The sequence below is a fragment of the Planococcus citri genome, chromosome 3 (genome assembly GCF_950023065.1).
Source record: "Planococcus citri chromosome 3, ihPlaCitr1.1, whole genome shotgun sequence".
Lineage (NCBI taxonomy): Eukaryota > Metazoa > Arthropoda > Insecta > Hemiptera > Pseudococcidae > Planococcus > Planococcus citri.
The window spans coordinates 20,532,927-20,554,056 of NC_088679.1; the positions used below are offsets into that span (position 1 = coordinate 20,532,927).

The following is a 21,130-nucleotide window of genomic DNA, read 5'->3' on the forward strand; positions in this document are numbered from 1 at the left end:
CCTCACGAACGTATCAACTCCATTATACGTGTACTGTACAATTTGGCGCGATTTTTCAAACGCAACGACGACGATTCGCTGACGTTAGCAATTTATTTAACTAGTCGCCGCAAAAGATAGCCGATATAACGGGATGAAAAAAACACAAACATTTGCGGCATTTCATCCTATCGCTTGGCATTTTGTTTACGTTCATGTTGGGCTCTCGCAAGGCAAAAGTCATCCTCATCCATTCGCGAATGTACGTATATTTTCGCGCGCTGCAATTTTTTTTGAAAACTTTCAACTGGTAACCCTGGTTTGGTATCCGATTCGACGGTACTCGTATACGATTCTAAGCCCAGCAGCGTAGATAGTTAGCAATATCTTGGCTGACGAAGTGTTTTATCATACGTCGCGTACCGTTTCGGCTTCCATCACACGTAAACAAGTTTTAATATTTATATAACGTGTTCTATCGTAAATTACTCGCGTACAACTATCGTCTGCATTATTATGTACTGTACGAATTAATCATATTATGTAATTAATTGGCATCGCGGATCCGTACAAGGTACGTTGAAAATGAAAACTCTTTAACTGTGAATTTTTTTACAATACCTAGTTATTTTGTTCTTTTCATTCGTTTGTATTATCAGAATATCATAATATACTAATTACCGATCGAGAATTTATATCCTATCTGCGCATTTACACCCGGTGTTTTTTTAATTAAATTAAAAACACAAGCACCCTTATCCCATTTATAAAAATTATCCATGTTTTTCTCTTCGTTGGCCGATTCGGTCAACGAGAGAAATAACTAATCCAACTTTGTTGTCTCTTCGTATATAGATATTTTCCGGCGTCGCGTTGTAATTACTTCCAATGCAAGTGAAAAAAAAATTAAGGTTATTTGAAAACTTGTTACGTAATTAGTCGTCGCCGCCACCGCGACTCTAACCGTGCCAAACGACTCCTGTGTGAATATCTAGTCCGGTTAATGCCCATTAACACATGGCCAGCGCTTAGGCGTTATTATATAGGTATACCTCTGACAGAAAATTTGCGTAATACACACTTGAACTTTACTTATACTCTTCTCGTACCACATACGTATACAATATACACTTGCTCGATGTGTGTGTATTCGGAATTTTACGCCCATGTGATACCAGTGTCGCGAAATACCTCTTTAAAACACCTATACCGCAACTTTATTATTATTATCGGTCGCTTTAAAACACTTACACGCCAGCTTACACTTTCTGTACATGATAATAAACTGCTGATAAAAAAAATCAGGTGATTGGCGAATACCATGGGCTCTTGAAACGTCCTCGAGTAATTTTCCTATACGAGTAAATACCGATTCCAGTTGCAGACTTTTGAATGTGAATTCGCTAAACTTGGTGATATCTAATTTTTGGTTCTGTTTGTCCCAAATTTCCCACTTGACAATAGATTCGCCGGTTGAAAAGCCGGTGAAAAAGCTGGCCCAAAAATGACAGTAAATTTGCTGGTAAAAAAACGCCGGCCGTTTAAAGTGGCTGTTTATTTCATTAAAACGCCGAAAAATCTACCAAACTACAAAAAATTTTGAACCCAAGCGGGGATCGAACCCACGACTCCTGCGTGGAAGTCCAGAGCACTCACCATTCAGCTATCACAGCAACGTTAAAATGATTGTTTTCAAGCGGTATACATGTACCGCACTTCGTACTTTCCTTTAAATTTTGTGAAAATGAGTTGTGAAACATACGTTGCGCATGTGCATTGTAATCAGCGAATCAACACGCGGCTGTTTCTATAAAAGTAGCCGGCGACTTTTTACTAGGGCTAACCGGCGATTCGGCAAATAAAAAAAAACTGCAATTCGCTGGCTGTTTAAGTAGCTGTTTTCTTAAAAGTAGCCGGCATTTTTTTCACCGGCAAATTCACTGTCGTTTTTGAGCGCATTTTAAGTGGCAGTTATGCAAAAACAACCGGCGTTTCGGCTGAAAGCGGCGAATTTATTGTCAAGTGGGTTAGAAAGGCCCTTAATTAATTGATGGTCTAGACGGTGCCAAAAGTAATCCAAGTATTTGAGGAGCTTGGAATCAAAACTCACTTTTGCCATCGGACAAAGTTTCGAGAAAAAGGACAATAACTGATTTCGCCAAGTGCGTTGATGAAAAAAACGCCGCAAAGTGTGTCGAGCTCTTGAGTAAGACTACTAAATAGGATTCCATGAGAAATTTTTTTTTTTCAAGTTGCCATATCGTTGCAGTATGGCTATCAAGTTTGGCAAAAGTGAGTTTTGATTCCAAGGTGGGGTAATTTTACTTTCTTTTGCAAATATATCGAAAAATAAGCCTCCTAGAAGAAAACTAATGACATTAGGTCGATTGGAAATTTAATTTTCTACAATTTTCCTCGACTTAATTTTTCCGTAGAATGCTTCGTTCCGTCTCCATAGAGCTTTAAAAGTTTTGAGCGCTGAATTTTTCCAAAAATTATACATTCTTTTGCAAATATATCGAAAACTAAGCACCCTAGAAAAAAACTAACGACAATAAGTCGATTGGAAATTCAATTCTCTACAATTTTCCTCGACTCCATTTTTCTGTAGAGTATTTTGTTCCGCCTCCAGAGAGCTTTAAAAGTTTTGAGCGCTCAATACATCCAATTTTTTACCTACTGAGTTGCATAACTTCCAAATTCAAAACTACCATTTTCGCTATTTTCACTATCAGAAAATTCTTCCGAAGTTGCAATTGAATTATTTATGGCTTTGTAGACTGCCATGCGACCTTGAAAATACAGTTTTGATTCCAAGGGCACTTTTTAACACGAAATTGTGAAGAACTGGGGCCGAATTCGGAAAAATGGATTCTGTAGGGTGATAGAGAAATTGAAAAAGTATCCGAATCCGCAAAAAAACGCATATCGATTTTTGGTGTCAAAAGTGAGTTTTGATTCCAAGCTCCTCAATTTATAACGTGATATACCTATAGGTGAATCGAAATGTTCCAGGTGATCTCGAAATCTCTTTTTTAGATTCTTTTGATGTGGAATTGGGTCCACAGATGTTATTAATCCTTTTTCATTTTTTGAAACATACAGCTATAGATATCAGTGGTTCTGTGAGCTTTTGGAGCGTTTTCATGAGTTTTCCCAATTTTCAATAAATCTTTACGCCCCTCTCTCCCTCCCTCCCTCTCTCCCAAAAAACAAGATTCCAAAAAAAAACTCAGAATTACATAGGTACTTTCGAGGGAAAATCTGAAATGAATTTATTTTCTATGTTCATTGTTCAACCTTTCAGTGTGGCCCAATTTCCTTTTTTTTCAAAATGGAAAACTGAAGAAACACTGAGTGGTCGAATCCAAAAAATTGATATTCGAGCTTAGCAACCTCAAATTAGTAAAAATGAATAAGTCAACGCCACTTGTTCCTTTTAGTTTAACCCTTTCGCGCCGGCTGGGACAGCATCAGCAACTTTGAACAGATCTGCTGGGAACTTCTGGGACACATTTTTCCCGCGGACTAGGTCTCATCAGTAGAGTGAAGTGTCAGGAATCGATTGAGACCACTCCCAATTTTTTCGCTCGTGTTATAGCAACACTGTGAATTATTTTTTCCGCAAAAACGTGTTTTTCAGTAAAAATGTGAAATCTGAGAAACTTGTTGGTAGCAATTAAAAATTTATTGCAAACACAGGGAGTGATTGTGCCCAGCAACGAACTTATACATGAAAATAGATAGATAAGCTACATTTTGGTATAAACAAATTAATTTTGTTTACTTTTTGAGGGAGCAAATCCAAAAACAAAAATGTGAATACGTTTTATTCAATAATTTTTTGATATTTTTGAGCTGTTTTGGGTGTTATTTTTTCAAGAAATCGAAAAAAAGGACGATTTCAGTCTGTCAAGAATGTTTTTCTGCATACTAAGTATGTCCAAATTTCATCGAATTTGATGCATTACTCACAGAGAAATAATCCTCTGTCAAAGGAAATTGATGTCTCAATTTTGGTAAAATTTCGTAAAAATGTCAATTTTTAAAATTCCAAGATTTTATTAGCAAAAGTGTGTTTTTTTAAAAAATTTTCTCATTTGCATCCAAAATACAAATTTTTTGCATGATTTTTTGCATACTGGAATGATATTATTGGTATTGTCCCACTTGTCCCAGCAATTTTTGCAAATTTTAAACACTGATGGGACATATGCTGTCCCGGGACAAATATTCAAAGTCCACAGCTGGGACATATGTGTTCCCACCTCAATATCTTGAGTGTTAGTTGAGGAAAAAATCGGTGACAAACTTATGTTGCTTAGAGTAGTTAGAGATGCCCAAGGAACGATTTAATGTAAAAAAATTGGAGGTGGGATGCAAAACCAATATTTGGTGCGAAAGGGTTAAAAAAAATTCAGAAATTGGTAGTTGGAGGGTCGCTGCATCAAGTATTAGTTTGTATTGAAAAAAAGCAAAAGGATATTCAAATTCAATTCTCTCAACAACCTGTTATTTGACGAGCTACTAGTCATTTAAAATTTATCTACTTATTCCTGGTTTAATGACCATTCTTAAGGATCTTGCTGGTTCAAAAAAATCCTCCAATATTCAAACTTACCGCTTTCAAATCGGCAACAATTAATATTTCATTGGAATATTTATATTTATTTTTGCATTTTGATCAGAATTCAAGTTTTTTCTGCCTTTCAGCGTCGCCAAAATCCAATTTTGAGGATTAGTTTGTAAACAAGCCATCAGCTATTCGCTGATTGTAAGATAGTTTTTGCATTTGCTTTCACCATATTGGTTGATGATTGCGTTGGTTGCTAAGTTTCTACTTTTATTGAAATGAAGTCAAATAAATTTCTCGTAAATTAAAACATTCAACTAAATAAAATCATTCCTGCATGAATAAAAAAAATATTAAAAATTAAATTCCCAACCAGTCCCAAATTTGGTTTTGATGAACGATAATTACTGATTACCATTAAGTAGTTATTTCAAATTACTAGAGTCCGGATTTTTATGTACTAAAAAACTCATTTTACGTATGTGTTCAAAATATGTAAAAATATGTGCTATCCTGAAAACAATATGGGTGTCGCTGGAAAGAGAATTTTGAGGAGAATAACTTGGTAAAATGATAAATGTGAAAAATCTTTATTACAATGGCTCAAAGCACATTAATTCACATTAATAAATTCAATTTTTTCCAAATTTTTTATGCCGAACATGGAAAAATTAATGAAAAATAAAGAACAGAAACCATAAAAAAATTCCTGATTTTGCGTATTTTATTTAAAATATGTGCCAAAAAGAGGAAAATGACCAAAATTATGTGAAATATGTGCTTAAAATTGCTAAAATATGTAAAAATATGTGTTTTAACCTGAAATATGTAAAATATGTATGTAAAATGAAATCGGGCTCATTTTACAGGAAATTTTCGGATTTGTCAAGATATTATCGATATGTGCTATCTCCTTACAAACAGGAAAATATGTAAAACATAAAAGTCCGGGCACTAGATTTGCTACAAACTGAAAATTTCATAAATTTATTGCCATTTAAAAATTGCGTAGAAATTTCTGATGAATACAGGGTGCTAAAATTTCTAATCATCCCAAATGTAAACAACTGCTGGTTACTTTTTCAAATTTGGCGCCAAAATAATATTGCTAAGCATTTATAAACACTAATTGTTGATTGGCTTATCAGAAATACCTACTGTTTGCTGATTGGCTATGTGTTGATCTGAAGGAGAAAAAACAGAGTAAAGAGCAGCTCATTGCTTTAACTACCTTTACATTTTGAAGATAGTAACAATAGTTTTGAGCTGTTTGAATGGAAGTCTCTTACATACAAAATATTCAATCTGCTTTAAAACACCATGAACGAATTCGCTCAAGATCTAATCAATCTCGAGAAAGAAGCCACGATTTTCAGAAAGAGTATGGTCTATCCCTATTTTCCTAAACCAAAGCTTTGGTTGCCGAAAGCACATAGGTACCTATACATGAATCAATGTCAAGTAAAAATGGTGAAAACTAGTCCAGGAACCAAAATACAAACTCCCCTGAACTGAATTTCACAATTTCCAGCAATTCTTGAACCTACATCAGCACGATTTTCAATTTCCACAACATTTTTTAATTTCTCCAGAAGTCGTGGAAATGAAGTCTGATTCTTTAAAATCAAGTTGTAGCTTATTCTAAATCTGTTTAACGAGCCTGCAAACATTTGGGACAATTTGGCATCCGGGATAATAAAACAGCACAAAATTCATTCGGGAAAATTGATTCGGGATTTTGGCATTCGGGCAAAAACGCATTCGGGGGATTCGATTCGGGGAAATGTACTGGAATCGAACATCTCGATTGCAGTTTTTTTCCCAACAATATCTACCTAATTTGTGAAGGAGAAAAAATACAATGAATCAAAAAGGTTTTCTTTATAGGAAAACTGTTGAATTATTGCACCATGGATCTTGTCTTGAATCAACCTCCGGTGCCCGGATATCACCATTCTGAGCAATTCTGGAACCTCTAGCGATGTTTTTGACTTCTCTAGAATTTTTCCAGGAGACATGAAATGATGAAAATTGATTCTAGGCAGTTAAAAGTCGAACTTGTGGCTCTGGAAATTGGCTCAAATGTGAATGAACCCACCGAATGGGTCGAGAACTGGCCACAATCTCGATTTGTAGCTGCCCAAATTGATTTCCATGCTTTCTGGAGGGATTTAAGAATTCTAGAGAAATTAAAAATCGTAGGTATTGGTGGTTTAAAAATTTCCAAAAATAGTGAAATTCGGTCCAGGGAAGTTGATGTATTGGGACTCATTTTCATCATTTTTATTGTATTACATTAATGCATTAATTAATTTTGTGAGTTCAGGTTTTAAAAAGGGCCAAATCAGCGAAAAAGGTCATTTTTGGATTTTCAAAAATCAATTTTAGCTAAACTGGGTTCAATCTATGGTTCCTTTATCTCAAAAATCGTGGTCCCTGTTCAAATATGGGGTATAGACACCTCGATTGGTTCATCCTTAGTCAGTGTCTTACAAATCCTTCCTTTCTTTGGTCTACTCAATTGGATTTTCTGATGAAAATAGTGTGAAAAACATACCAAATTTTTTCATCGCTATATTTTTTATCCTTTGCTTTTGCAGACATGATTATTTTTTTAAACATTAGTCTATAAATTCCTTGTGCTTTTTCATTTTAAAAAGTTAATTTGTTGATAATCTCGCGCAACTGCGCATTTGCGGGGGAGGGATATTTTGTATTTTGTAATTTGAAATATCGTTTTTAATAAATATTGATTGATTGATTGTTTAATTCTTATTTTTTTAAATTCTTACTTTTCGCGTTTTATTTTAAACTATTTTTTCCAAAATGATGGAGAAGGATGGGAAATTAAATCAAATGATCGATTAATTTAAAATTCATAATCTGACCATCTTCATTGAATTTTTTTAACCAACTATCTTTTTAAAAAAATGTTACATTTTTTGTCAATTTTTCTCTCAGATATCCATTTTTTTAAAAAGGCAAACATTATTAAGAATAAAGCTTTCATTGGGACTTTTCGTCCATCTTGGGTCAGTTTTTTGGCAATAATTTTGCCGTCAAAAATATTATCAGGCAACCATCATCGAAATCTCACAGCTGAAAACATCGCATGATTTAAAACACTCCATAAATTAATTTTGAACAATAAAATTTATTTTACTTCTCGTTAAAAATAGAACTGTTTCCTACACTGGAAAAAAGTATAGGTACGATAAAATATTTGCATGGTAAAGTTAGTTTGAGGAAATTAATAAAACTGCGAGTTCTGTTTAATTGTATTTCATCATTTTCCCCCTCCTATGTTTTAAAACAACTGTAAGACATATAGTTCATGTTAATTATCCACATCAAGTGAATTTACATAGGTACATTCATTTCCATAAGCTTTTAATTTTTATTTTATTAGGTAAATTAACATAAAAAATCCATCCCATTGTGTTTTCTTGGAAGTTACTCATTTTGGTTGATTCATTTTCATTTCAATGAAAAATTTTTATCTGGAAAGAGACAAGATAAGTTACCTATCTAATTAGGAATTATCTACATACCACATTATAGCGTTTATTTATTTCCTGATCAAATCGAGACCAAGTCAAAAAAAAAATGGACGAGAGTATTATTATAGGTATGGGGTAAAAATATTTTTTTTTTGGGATTAAATCAATTGACCTCGTTGAAAACTTGTGCAAAAAACTTACTTATCTAATTTGAAAAAGTTGAAAAAAATTGTACTTTGGTTCTTGGTTGGTAAAATCAGAAAAAAAAATTTAAAAATTATAATCTGAAACGGAAAATCCAGCAACTTTACAATGATAAATTTCGCTTTCATATTCGACAAAAAATTCCTTTCCGTTTGTCCTTGCCATTGATGACGATCCAAAAACCAATGTCGAATTAAAAATAAAATTGACGTAAAATTTTCTCAACTTGCATTTCAATTCCAGAAAAAATTTCACGTTTCGTTTGCACATTTCGATTCATCTCTCTTCTTTCTTCCAAAACGAGTACCAATAAATCAAAGCATGGAACATGACTAGGTTGAAAATCACCCACTGAAACATGATCCACCATAATAATGGCGCTGCATTTTTCGAATTTTTTTCTCTTATCGTTATTATTTGTAGAATATTTTTATATCCACGATTACCGTACGATTGTAGTACTCCTATCACTCGAACAATAAAAAATTGCTCGCGGAATGATACTTGGTATAGTAAATCGTCAATCGCGTATAAGTTGAAATTTATCTTAATTCCCAACTTCACGGTTTGCATTTTGTATAGAATTTGTAATAAGTAGTACACAAACACATAAGCGAGAGAATACAAAAGGTGGTTGGCGGTTCGCGGTGCTAAGTCGTCGCAAACGTGATATGCAAGCGTATTTCCAAGAAAGAAGTTGGTAAAATTGTTTATCTTGTTTTCGCGTTCAAGTTCAAGCCGAGCCACTTTACATGATAACGATGTGGTGATATAATGACTGGCTCAAAATTGAAGTCAGCGTGTGGAAAATTGGTTGGCAGTGATAATTTCATGCGTCGGTGCACATGTTTTAAAAATTCGCCAAATTTTCGCACCACCATCGGTTTTAAATAAGATTTCCCGTATTAGAAACCGTTTGCTCTATTGAGTTTTAGGCTTCGAACTGTATTTTTAAATAATGTTTATAATCAACGAGTTCTTTCGCCTCTTTAAAAAAAAAAGTAGGTATGAAGTTTTTCGTCGTAAAAAAAGTATATTTTAAAGAAAGTGGGATGTTGCGAAAACTCGAAAAGCTTCGGGCGAAGGGAGGAGATTTTTTTATAATGGGTCGTCTTCTTTGGTGGTATCTTCGAATGTGCGTTGATGTGGTGTTTGTTATGTGACCTATTTTAAATTTCAGTGTTTTTTTTTTTCTTTCAATATGCCCCAATTTATTGATTTTTTTTTCTTCGAAGTTTTAATGTACCTAATTATAGGGTGCGAGTAATTGTTTAAATTATATTTTTAGGCTTTTAAAATAATTTTGAAACGTTTGTGAGCATTTTTCGAGCGGTTTTAATTTTATTGCTTGCGTTAACGTTCGGGTGATTTTAAATTATTGTTTCGGTCTTTATGTTATCTTACTTATCGTTGCGAAAAAATGTCGGAAAATGCTTCTTTAAAGAAGGAAAAATTTTTCCAAAAGTTTGTTTAGCTTTGCCTGTCATCACTTGGAAAAGTTTCGATGGGGGTTTTTGTTTTTAAGGTTAACTTATTACTCATATAACTATTGCTGCCTCGAGTTTATTCTCGAGATGAATCTGTTTCTCATCTTCAATGTTCATCGCAGGATATTACATTGGATTGAAAATGAATGAAAAACCACCCTCATCCACCCTCCTAAAAGTGAAGAAGGGCCAAAGATTCCAAAAAATCTCATTCAATAGTTCTCAAAATGTGTGCATGGTATACCCAAATTCAATAGAATTCCAATCAGTGCAATTTATTGTGTCCTATTTTCGATGAAAAAACCAACGTTGATAGGTCGAGGCAACAATTTTCAGGGAATCGTTGAATTGAAAATTACATCAATCTAGACTAATTAACTGACGAACCACAAGTTTTGTAGATTTTTCAGCATTGTAACTTATAAATTTTTGAATTACAAAATATTTTGAATATAGGTGTTAATTTTCTCAATCAATTCTCAAATCATTTCTTCTCCCAAATTCAAATTAATCTCCCTGTCCCTGGTTTTTAAGTAGGTACCTAGGTAGGTAAATTTACATCAATGTGTATACGTTCTGTCATCTGTGGTAGAATCAATAATTAACGCTTCACAGATGCGAGTTCATTTCAAATGTAAATTTGCGTGAACGCGTTTACCTAAAAGAAAAATTTAACGATAACGATGTCGTCGTCGTCGTCATCTCTCGCGTCGACATTTGGAATAATCGTTGCTCGAAGGCAGGTTGTAAATATATAGCTGTCTACTCTTACATTATACGAATAGTACGAAGGTACCCTATACGTATAAGGAAAACGATATGAGACAGAATAGATAAAGCTCAGGAAGAGAACTAGAGGGTGTAATTCAATTTAGCATAGTTTTAAACGAGAAATGAATTGAATTTCATCTAGGTATATGTACTATACCTATCTATGTATAGTGTGTCGTCGATGTAAGTGTGGGCATATTTCTATTTCGTGAAGTGAACGCATATGTGGAAGGTAAAACGTATAGGTACCTCATCTACCTATATCTCGTATCCTTCCCTTAGATAAAGGCACCGATGCGATAGCTCAGCACATAACGTTTAACGTTAGTTTTGGATGGCGACGACATCATAAAATTCAACAGTGCGTGGTACTATACAGGGTGATTCAGAAGTAAAGTTTCTCCTTCACGACGGTAAGTAGGCAACTTACAAGAAATTCGGTGAGAAATGTTTGCATAATCTTCAAAAGTAAAGTGACAACTGTGACAAGTGACAAGAATTGAATTGGTTGGTTGGAAAATTGTGTTTGATATTTTCAACTTGTTGTGGTTGGACCATTCCAGCTATATGTTGGTTAACTTGGGTGAAATTTTGATTTATTTTCCTACACCTCACAAATGTGGTGAATTTTTGGTGACAGCTGACAGCTACACCAAGCAGTGACTACTTACATGTAATTAATTTTCGATTTGGTGATTTAGTGGTGAATCTGTCACCAAAGAGTAGCCACAAAAGGTTTGGTCATTCTTATGGCGAATTCTTGGTGAAGTAATCACCAGCATGTCCCCACTTCTCTTGAAATTTTTTTTGATGGTCTGGTGACTTTCTGGTGACAGATTCATGAAGCAGTTACCACGTTCAATTAGGTTATTTTGACTCGGTGAGTTTGTGGTGAATCTGTCACTACAGAGTCACCATAACGGGTTTTGTCATCTTCATGGAGAATTGTTGGTAGAGTAGGTATTCACCAGAATGTCCCCACTGTTCTTGAAAATTTTTTTGACAGTGCCCATACAACAATAACCATGCTAATTTTGATGGAAATGTCAACCCATCCACATCCGTCATTTTTGGATCCCATATGCCAATATAAAATTCAGTCCTGTGTTGATCCAATTGTCGACATAATGAACTCTCTATATAGATAAAGGTGCAATACTTTATCTAAGAGTAGTAAACTAATACATTTTCTTGTTGAAAAGTGAAAACATGTTAATGTCAATGCTGATGTGAAATTCAACATTTACAAATATATCTGCAATAAGTATCAACGTCATTTTCTGATTTTGGGAAATCATTGAAAATTTGGTTGAGGTTGATGTTGATGTATTTTGTGAACAATCAACTTTCACATTATTGACATATCATCAACAACTCCAAACTATGAAAAATGAATAATTTTATCAACGCGTATAAAATTTGTTTTTCCTCTGTAAAAACATTATCATATTTTCAAATGTTTACTGAACTTTTGAACACTAGGTATAATGTTATCAATGCCATAAAAAATTTGTTTTACTCTTTAAACATTATCATGTATAAGTATTTTAAATGTTTACTGGACTTTTAAACACTAAAGCAGAAATTTTGATTCTGAAAAGTTAAATTTCGAGCATTGAATTTTACATCAACTTGTTAAGATGACATGTTTGTTTATCAGAAATACCTAATACAGTGGAATCACAATAACTTGAAGCTGAAGGGAGATGGAGTTGACTTTTTTGAGTTATGGAGGCTCCTTTTTGGTATATTTTGAGTTGGTGAAGTTTGAATTAGATGGATGTTTTTCAACGGAATGAAGTGGAAACTCAATGGGTAGAAAATAAAACAGTATGGAATGAGATCATTCAATGCCATTGCAGATAACCAAATGAAGAGTGATATTCCAAAACTCGCTTTGTCCATTTTTATCAAAGTTGGGTTTTCAGCGGTACCTGGTAGATGAAGTATTAACTCACATTCCTACATCATCAACTTACCAAAATGAGGTGTTAAACTCACTTAAATAGCCAATTCACTAAAAATTTTTAAAAAAATAATGTTCCAAAACGGGCTTTGTCCAGTTTTATTGAATTTTTTTTCAGCAGTATTTAGTGGATGAAGTGTATACCTACACTCCTTTATCATAAATCCATCCAAATAAAGTGCTAAACTCACCTAAAAAGCCAATTTACCCGTTTAAAGGGAAACCGTTTTTCCTCTTTCCTGAAAAGTTGTGAAAATGGACAAAGCGAGTTTTGGAATATCACTCTTCAAATATGTATGTATTAAACAAGTTTTTTTTTTTTTTTTTTTTTTTTAATTTAAACAAGAAATTCAGTTTATAGGGATGGAAGAGCCTTGAGATTAGGGCTCCCGCTCTTGGCTCTGGCTCAGCTCCCCGCAAATTTTAGCTCTGGCTCACTCAAGGCTCTTGGCTCTTTATTCTTTACATGTGCTCTTTGGCTCCTTGCTCGCTCCTCAATTCTTTCTGACTCCGCTCTTTGACTCTCAGCTCCCTCTTCCAATCTCTCGGCTCCCACTCCAGCTCCAGCTCTGGCTCTTGGCTCTTTATATTAGAATTTAAAATTCGTGAAAAACGATGAAAAAAATGAAAATATACTGCATTTATTTTCATTTTATTTCTCAATGAGAAAACAAAACATAGAAATTCTTCATTTTCTTCACAAATGTGAGTTAAAAGTTGAATTTTTGATAAAATTGTGCAAATTTTTTTCTTTTTTTTCTACTTTTTGGGAGCCAAAGAGCCTGAAAAATTTTTGTGGGCTCCCATTCGGCTCTGGCTCTTTCCAGGTTAAAGACTCCTTATGATGATGGCTCTCTTGAGTAAAATAAGGAGCTGTTTTGCAAGAGAGCTCTTGATGTTTTTCTGCACTTTCATTTATTTGGTTCTTGGCTCTGGCTCTAGCTCCTCAAAAAATCGGGCTCTTTCAGACTCTGGCTCCGGCTCGCTCCCGGCTCTTCAATCCCTGGTTTATACAGGCAAAATGTTGACAACATTTGACTTACAGAGGCTTTTTAAAAATATTTTTCAACAAATTTTACTTTGAGTTATTATCAAAAGTATCAGACTTTTTTGTTTGGAGTTATCATGAGTTTCAGGTCATAACCTGGCTTATTTACAGACAGAAGATTTCTACTAGATAAGGTGCACTGGGGTAAGTCAGAGACACCTGCTGTAGAGCCTACCCCATTGGGTGAAAATCTGCGGATAATACACTACAATAAAAACACGACAGGAATTGCAACACTTTCTGCCAATACTTTCCTGCTCATTAATCAGCGCACATATTCTTTTCTGGGATAAATTCTGCCGATGTCCAATATTCATGAAATGAAGAGTGATATTCCAAAACTCGCTTTGTCCATTTTTATCGAAGTTGGGTTTTCAGAGGTACCTGGTAGATGAAGTATCAACTCACATTCCTACATCATCAACCTACCAAAATGAGGTGTTAAACTCACCTAAATAGCCAATTCACTAAAAATTTAAAAAAAAATAATGTTCCAAAACGCGCTTTGCCCATTTTTATTGAAATTTTTTCAGCAGTACTATTTAGTGGATGAAGTGTATACCTACACTCCTACATCATAAATCCACCCAAATAAAGGGCTAAACTCGCCTAAAAAGCCAATTTACCCGTTTAAAGGGAAACTGTTTTTCCTCTTTCCTGAAAAGTTGTGAAAATGGACGAAGTGAGTTCTGGAATATCACTCTTCAAATTTTTTTTGGCTCTGCTGGGGATCAAACCTGGGTCTCTGAGTTGAAGAGCGACTTTCCTACTTACCTGACCACTGGGACATGCAATGGAATGAATGCAAATATTTCTATACTATGCTAAAACATTTGCGTAAAATACCGCATTCAGGTACGCGTGTTATTTAGCCAATATGCAAAAGAATACACCAAAAAACAGGTTAGTGACGTATTTTGTAGTTGGTTTCATGCCAGGTAATTTGAAAGCACTGTGGCCTTAAGCGAGAAAAATACGCTACAAAATATTCACGTACCGTATTTTTTAGCAGATATTTTGTGCACCAATCCGCCTTCTGAACAGCGCTTTTTCATGGGTATATTCAGAATACGTCAATAAACCAGCTGGTTTTGGCGTCTTTTTCAGTGTATGGACAGATTTTCCTCAATGAGATAGAGAGGTTTGCACATTCCAAAGCACTACCTAGCGGTGACTCGAGGGTACTACTCCTTCTTCATCATCATGACTCATGACATGACAATTTTTGGAATTCAGTTCCATTTCACATGTTTAAAATTAAATTCTCTACAACTTTATTTACATGCAATTTTTCTAGGACACTCTGTTTTTGAACTACATGTCTGCATAGTCAGGCCTGTTTGGACTTTCCCCAAATTGGGGTAACTCCAAACAATTTATGTTAGATTAGATTCCACTAGTTGGAACCCTTATGGGAACATACAGAAAAAATTTGAGCAATATTGGTTCATTTGTAAGCAAGTATCAGTTAGTCAAAGTTGAAATTGTGAAAAACCTGTTCTGACTTACCTACCCCAGGTACATACCTATAAGGGTGGTTATGTTTTACTGACTTGATAGTTGATGGTGAATCTGTCACCAAAGAGTCACCATGTAGGTTTTTGTAATTGTTATGGCAAATTGTTGGTGAAGTAGTCACCAGAATATCCCCACCGATCTTAAAATTATTTTTGACAGTCTGGTGACTTTATGAATGATGACTGATTCACCAAGCATATGTTACCACATTCAATCAATTTTAGACTTGGAGGGCTTGTGGTGAATCTGTCAACAAAGTACCACTGCAAAGGTTTTTGTCATTCTTGTATGTAGGTAGTGAATAATTGTTGGTGAAATATTCACCAAGTACACACATGTACTTTAAAAATTTTTTGACAGTTTTGACTTGGTTACTTTTTGGTGACAGATTTACCAAAACGTGACCAGGTGCAAGTGCCAAAGAGTCACCACAAAGGGTTTTGTCATCCTCATTGGGAATTGTTGGTGAAATAATCCCCAAGAATGTCCCCACAACTCTTGAAATTTTTTTTCACGATTTGGTAATTTTGAGGTTTCTTTTTGGTGACTGATTCACCAAGCAGTGACCTGCACGTTTAATTAATTTTTTATTTGATGAATTGGTGGTGAATCTGTAGATATTGCCGGAATTCGAAATTGAGAGTTAATTCGAACCCAGAAAGGTATCCACCTTGTACTGGAGTTTTGAAGGGGATGACCCGAGTTGCATTTTTGGATGCAGTAGTTGATGGTTTTAGACTAATTTTGGGTCGCTGAATTCGAATATGACATCCATTTTCAACGCCAATCTGCCTAAATTGTATTTTGAGTTCATTTCATAGCGGAAATCAGTCTTTGAGCCGTCTAAACTAAAATCTGACCACTTTGCAGGGTGAACATCAACCACTGACGAGAAACTGATTGTTGCCCCGAGCACCTAATCTCCCGCACTTTTCTCACCTTATTACCTAAATTCGAACTTGTGACTTTGCTTCAAATAAGTTGCCTACTTGCAATATCGAAGGAGATCCGTTTACGAAACACCCTGTATATTTTGGAACATGTTTGCGCTCGTACATACGTGTGTATAGTTTGAAAGCAGCTTAGCTAAAGCTTTACACGGTAACCAAATATAAAGCTCGATTTTTGCAATTACTTTAATAGATAATGGCAAAGTTTTTGGCACAGATTTAAAAGCGCAGCGGGAAAGCGATCGAGGAGCAGCGTAGGAACGAGTTAATTTGTTAATTTCGAAATTTAATCTACCAGTTGTTGATGATGGCAAGTTAACGATACGAGCAGACATTCTAGGTAAATATTCACGCCTGCCGGATAATTTTTCTTAATTAAAACTTTAGATTATGATCAAAATTCCAGCATGGTAAGGATACGTACGTTTGGTAAAATTCACAAGGTGGAAAACTCGAGCGTCATCCGGTGCGGTGGTGTATCTATACGTCATCATCGTACTACAATATACGTATCTGTTGTATCAACGTTGATCGACGTGTTGTATTTGTATCGGTATAATTTATCATTTTTACGGTACGCTTTTGCAACCGCCAGACATTGATTTGATTAAATTTTTATCCTGTTCGAGGAGCACGTACTTACCTAGATACTCTCGACTCGACATGGCGCCTGTAATTTGTTTCCATTAAGTTTTCCTATAATGAGATAATTTTTAAATGATCGTAATTTAGATAAATGCTCCGTCATATTTGAATGGTGAGCAGGGGTGCGAAGTCTGCGGGAGGTGTTTTGACCGAATGTCGCGTGTAGGATACCTCAACTAGACATTTATGATGGGCTTCAGCTACAACAACGTCCTATAGCTTTTCTATTCGGATACCAAATTTCAAACGTAGGTTGCTATTGTGCGATATGTTGCATGTATTACGTGACACGATTAAAGCTGTAAAAAGTAGGAAAAAGGTCATCAGGTATGATCGAACGCGAATTCAGTTCGAGAGAGGAGGTAAAAAAAAGGTCATCTGGTTGTTTACGTCGCGCAAATTCAGATACTCGTAGTCTACTCGTATGTCTCTCACTCTGCAGAATACGTCAACCTCGTGTCGACCGCATGAACTGGTTTTAATGGTTGTTTCGATATTATGATTAGGTATACCTGTTCGGGTGTTAGTTTATTTTGAATCGAGAAATGATTTTTTTTTTCGGCGATTGATTGAACTATAAAAGTGTAATATGGTAGACGTACCAACCATTCGTAAAAGCAATAATATTAAAGCACCGAGCCATAAATCTTATTCGTACTTTGAAAAATGACACCTGTCTTCCAATGTGTGCACCATGTTTTCCCCCTTCATTTTTGCTTTTTCGAGTCTTCGTCGTATTAAATATTATTAATAAAATTTCGTCAGAGGTTTTTTTTTTTTTTTTTTGGTGTATCTGATCATTGTGAGATGTACGGTGTAAGATTAAGTGAAAACGTATCGGTTGTTTATCGAGGGAATTTTCCGACCAGGGATGTTTCTACATTTTATGTGATATATATTTTTTCATTTTTTTGGATTTGTAACGTTGGTTTTCGAATCGTCGAGGGAATACTGCCCGACAACTATATCTTGGCACTTTTGGTATAGGAATAGAAATAAACAAAAAATTATAACTTAGTGGTTCTTAAAACTTGTGTTCCTGAATTGAAATGGAATATTGTCGCGATGTGGTTTTCTACGTTTTTTCGTGTTATTTGAGAAATCCTGTACAAATTTTTCCTCATCAAAAGTGTCAAGATAAATATACCTACTTGTTTTCGGGCATCGTGCATTACGTGGTTTGATTTGTGGATAGTTGATAAGCTCTAACAAGCTGAAATTTCGTTTGCAGTCGAGCGCATTTACTCGCATTCGTTTTGGTATTTTTTTTCACAAAAATTGGCCACAAATAGAAATCATTTTTTATACACTAGCTGTTAGATAAATGATCTTGCTTTCAAGTTTAACTCCTTGTTTTCGAAAAAAGTTGAGGTAACAAGGCCTTATCAAAAAAAAAGTATGTACCTACATAGAATTAAAAGGGTAGGTACCTATCCAAAGTTTTGGTTTCATTTATATAGCTGGAATTTTAACAAGGGGTACCGTCAGGCGCGGACTGGGTCATTTGGGGCCCTCTGGCGGATGGACCGAATGGGGCTCTCAAAATTTTACCCCTCCCCACAGAAACCTATTCAAATTTTCAATTCCGAAATCGCTGGAGAAAAATGAATTTAGGAAAAATTGAGTGTAATTGGCCAAATTAGTCTCTAAATTATACACCAATCGCGAGCATACGACCATACGTGCTAATATTTATTTGGGCAGGTTCTATGATTTTTTTTTTGTAAAATTGGAATTTTCAAAATATTGTTTAAGCCTTCAAAATGATTCGAAACGATCTCCAGTTGACTCGATCAGCTCGTTAAAATTAGAATACAGTGAGAATTTCAGCATTCCATCTTTACTTGGTAAAATTTAAAGGAAATTTCGAGTTTCAAAAATATACTGGAGTTTCTATATCTGCCCAAAACTGTTCGAAACCATTTTCAATCGATTTGGTGGGTCATAAATAGAGTTTGTATCAAACCTTTTCCTTTCTATAGGCCACTTTTATTGGTAAAATTTTGATTTTTTTTCATTTTGGGCACAAATTTGCTTTTTTTAAAATTTACCAAAAATCGAAAAATGTACTTCGACACCTCAAATTTTGGGTGGTGATATATTTCTGCATGCTCTTTTGATCTAGCTTAGCTAGTTCTACAATTTCTCCGCCTGTTTGGATGAGTAGGTACTTGACTCATGAATGCAAATAGGGTAAGTACTAAAGCATTCCCCCCCCCCCATAGACTGAATATGCAGCAACGATTCATTTTCTCTGAGATGTTGATAGGGTTCCAGAAGTATTCATATCCACAAAACAAGTGCAGTAAAATCGTCGTAAAAAATTATTGAAAATAACCAAAAATTGATAAAATTTTACTTAGTAGAAGTGAATGAAGGTCATAAAAAAAAACTGCACGAAACACCTGAGAGTTGATCAAATAGTGTGAATTTCAAACAAAATCATCAGGTATAGTAAATAACTTCAAAAAAATCCAAGTATAATGGCATAAGAATCGTTAAAAACAACCAAAAATTGAACAAAATTTGGTAGAACCTGCTTTAAAAATTTGTTAAAACGCTGTTAAAAAGACTTAAAGTAGATGAAAACATAATGAAATCTGTGCAAAATAATGCAAAATAAAGGGACGAACTGAAGGTTTTTTTAGGGGGCATTGACCGAATAAAATTTGCTGAATGATAAGAGGAAAAAATGTCAATTTTGCTGAATAACATGACAAAATTTCAGATTGAGGGCAACAGCTTTCGAAAATTCGTACTTCGAGAGATAAAAACAATGTCTTTTTGTGAAAAATTCATTTTTTTGGCTCCATAATTTTGGAATTTGAATGATGGATTTAAAAAAATTTCAAATAGGAAAAAGTAAAACAAACAGGCTTGAGCGAAGCGAGGGCAAAAAATTGCAAAAATTCGTGTTTCAAGAAGAAAAATGTCAAGTTTTCTTCATGTTAGAAGCGAGTTTTTTTTGATTTACACATTTTTAAAATTTGAACAATGATAGATGTTCTAAAAAATTCAATCTGGAAAAAACGAAATAGCCCGAATTTTAAAATGAGGATTCTATTTTCTGGTTTCAAACTTTTAGAATTATTTGAATATAAACTTGCAAAAGCTCATGCTCAGGAAAAGTGAGAAGCGTATTTTTTGTGGTGGGGAGGGCTTAAATATTTTTTGAATTTGAATAATAGATTTTCAGGAAATTAGCTTGGAAAAAGAAAAACTAGTTTTAGGAAATTTACATATCGGTATACTTGATTTCAGAAGTATCTAGACGATTATTTTTTTAAAAATGAAAAGTGAATTTTTCGACATTGGGTATTTTAAAAATTGAAAACACTTAGGTAAATTCAAAATTAGAAAAACTATTTAACCAGAGCGAAGCGAGGACAAAATCTGTCAAAAATGGCATAAAATTGATCAGGATTTCAAAAGACAGGTTACAAAATTTTCATCACTAGAGCTCGCTTTGTAGAACAATTCAAGATCTTGTTGTAATAAATTTAAAGTTTTTTTTTAATTTTCTGAAACGTATAGAAATAAAAAATGAAAAAAAAACTCCTTAAAATAGGTACCTACCTGACTTCTTATTGTATATAACCCCATCATCTCACTCATCTTGTACTCATTCCTTCTACGTAATATTTTCAACTTGGGGATACGAGTTATTGTTCGTTTTAGTTACGTTACAAACGAATGGAAAAGTTGACGAAATACGTGACATCTTACAAGAAAAACCATCACGTTAAGGATGTCAGTTTTCTTATTTAATACAATACAAGAGTGTGTATAAGATACAGCGAGCTAAGAAGTGAGTTGAAAGTATCGTAGAAAGAAAAAAATAAATTGAATGTAACAGCGAGAGACATCCCATTGTTGTGTTGTCTTGTGCTCGTATACCCACCATACTTACTCGTGTACATGCGGTGTAGTTTTTCAACCTGCTGTAGATACTTTACTAACTACGTAGGTATGTAAGATGAAAAATTGAAAAATATTTTTAACGATCTTTATATTTTTGAACTGAATTGGATGGTAGGTAGGTAAAGGTATCACATTTTTGGTAAATATTTACGATGTGGATTACACGTATTATATTCGTATGCTCAAGGTATAGGGCTCAGGTATACATATATAAGAAGGTGGGTAGGTACCTACAGTTTTCAAAAAAAAAAAAAAAAACAGAATTTCTTAAAACAATGTAAGAAATTGTTGCAAAGGCATCCTTTTATAAATTGAAAATTTTCAACGACGAATTCAACTCTTTACCTATAACTGATGAGTTAAAAATGATGAACAATCGATGCAATTTTCAAACCCATTTTCACTTCGGTTTTATTGATTTAACATCCTTGTGAAAAAAAATCATAAAACTCACTACCAAGTGTCGCAAGTCATAACTAACCCAAAGTTATGAATGAGTATGCAAATCATTTAGAGTGAGAAAAAATCAAATAAAATTAACCACAAAGTAGGTACACCTATTCAAAAA

General features: G+C 34.4%; 1 protein-coding gene across 5 annotated transcripts in view; it reads left to right on the plus strand.

Moving 5' to 3' along the window:
- The first annotated feature begins 337 nt into the window (after positions 1-337).
- The window catches only part of Pde6 (phosphodiesterase 6), a 229,210-nt gene continuing 208,417 nt past the window's right edge, over positions 338-21,130 (plus strand). For 4 of the 5 annotated variants that reach the window (XM_065358742.1, XM_065358741.1, XM_065358743.1 and 1 more), the window contains exon 1: positions 338-553. The gene's annotated coding sequence lies outside the window, so the exon portion shown is untranslated. The remainder of the gene's footprint in view (positions 554-21,130) is intronic. The other variant, XM_065358740.1, reaches the window with a different exon arrangement.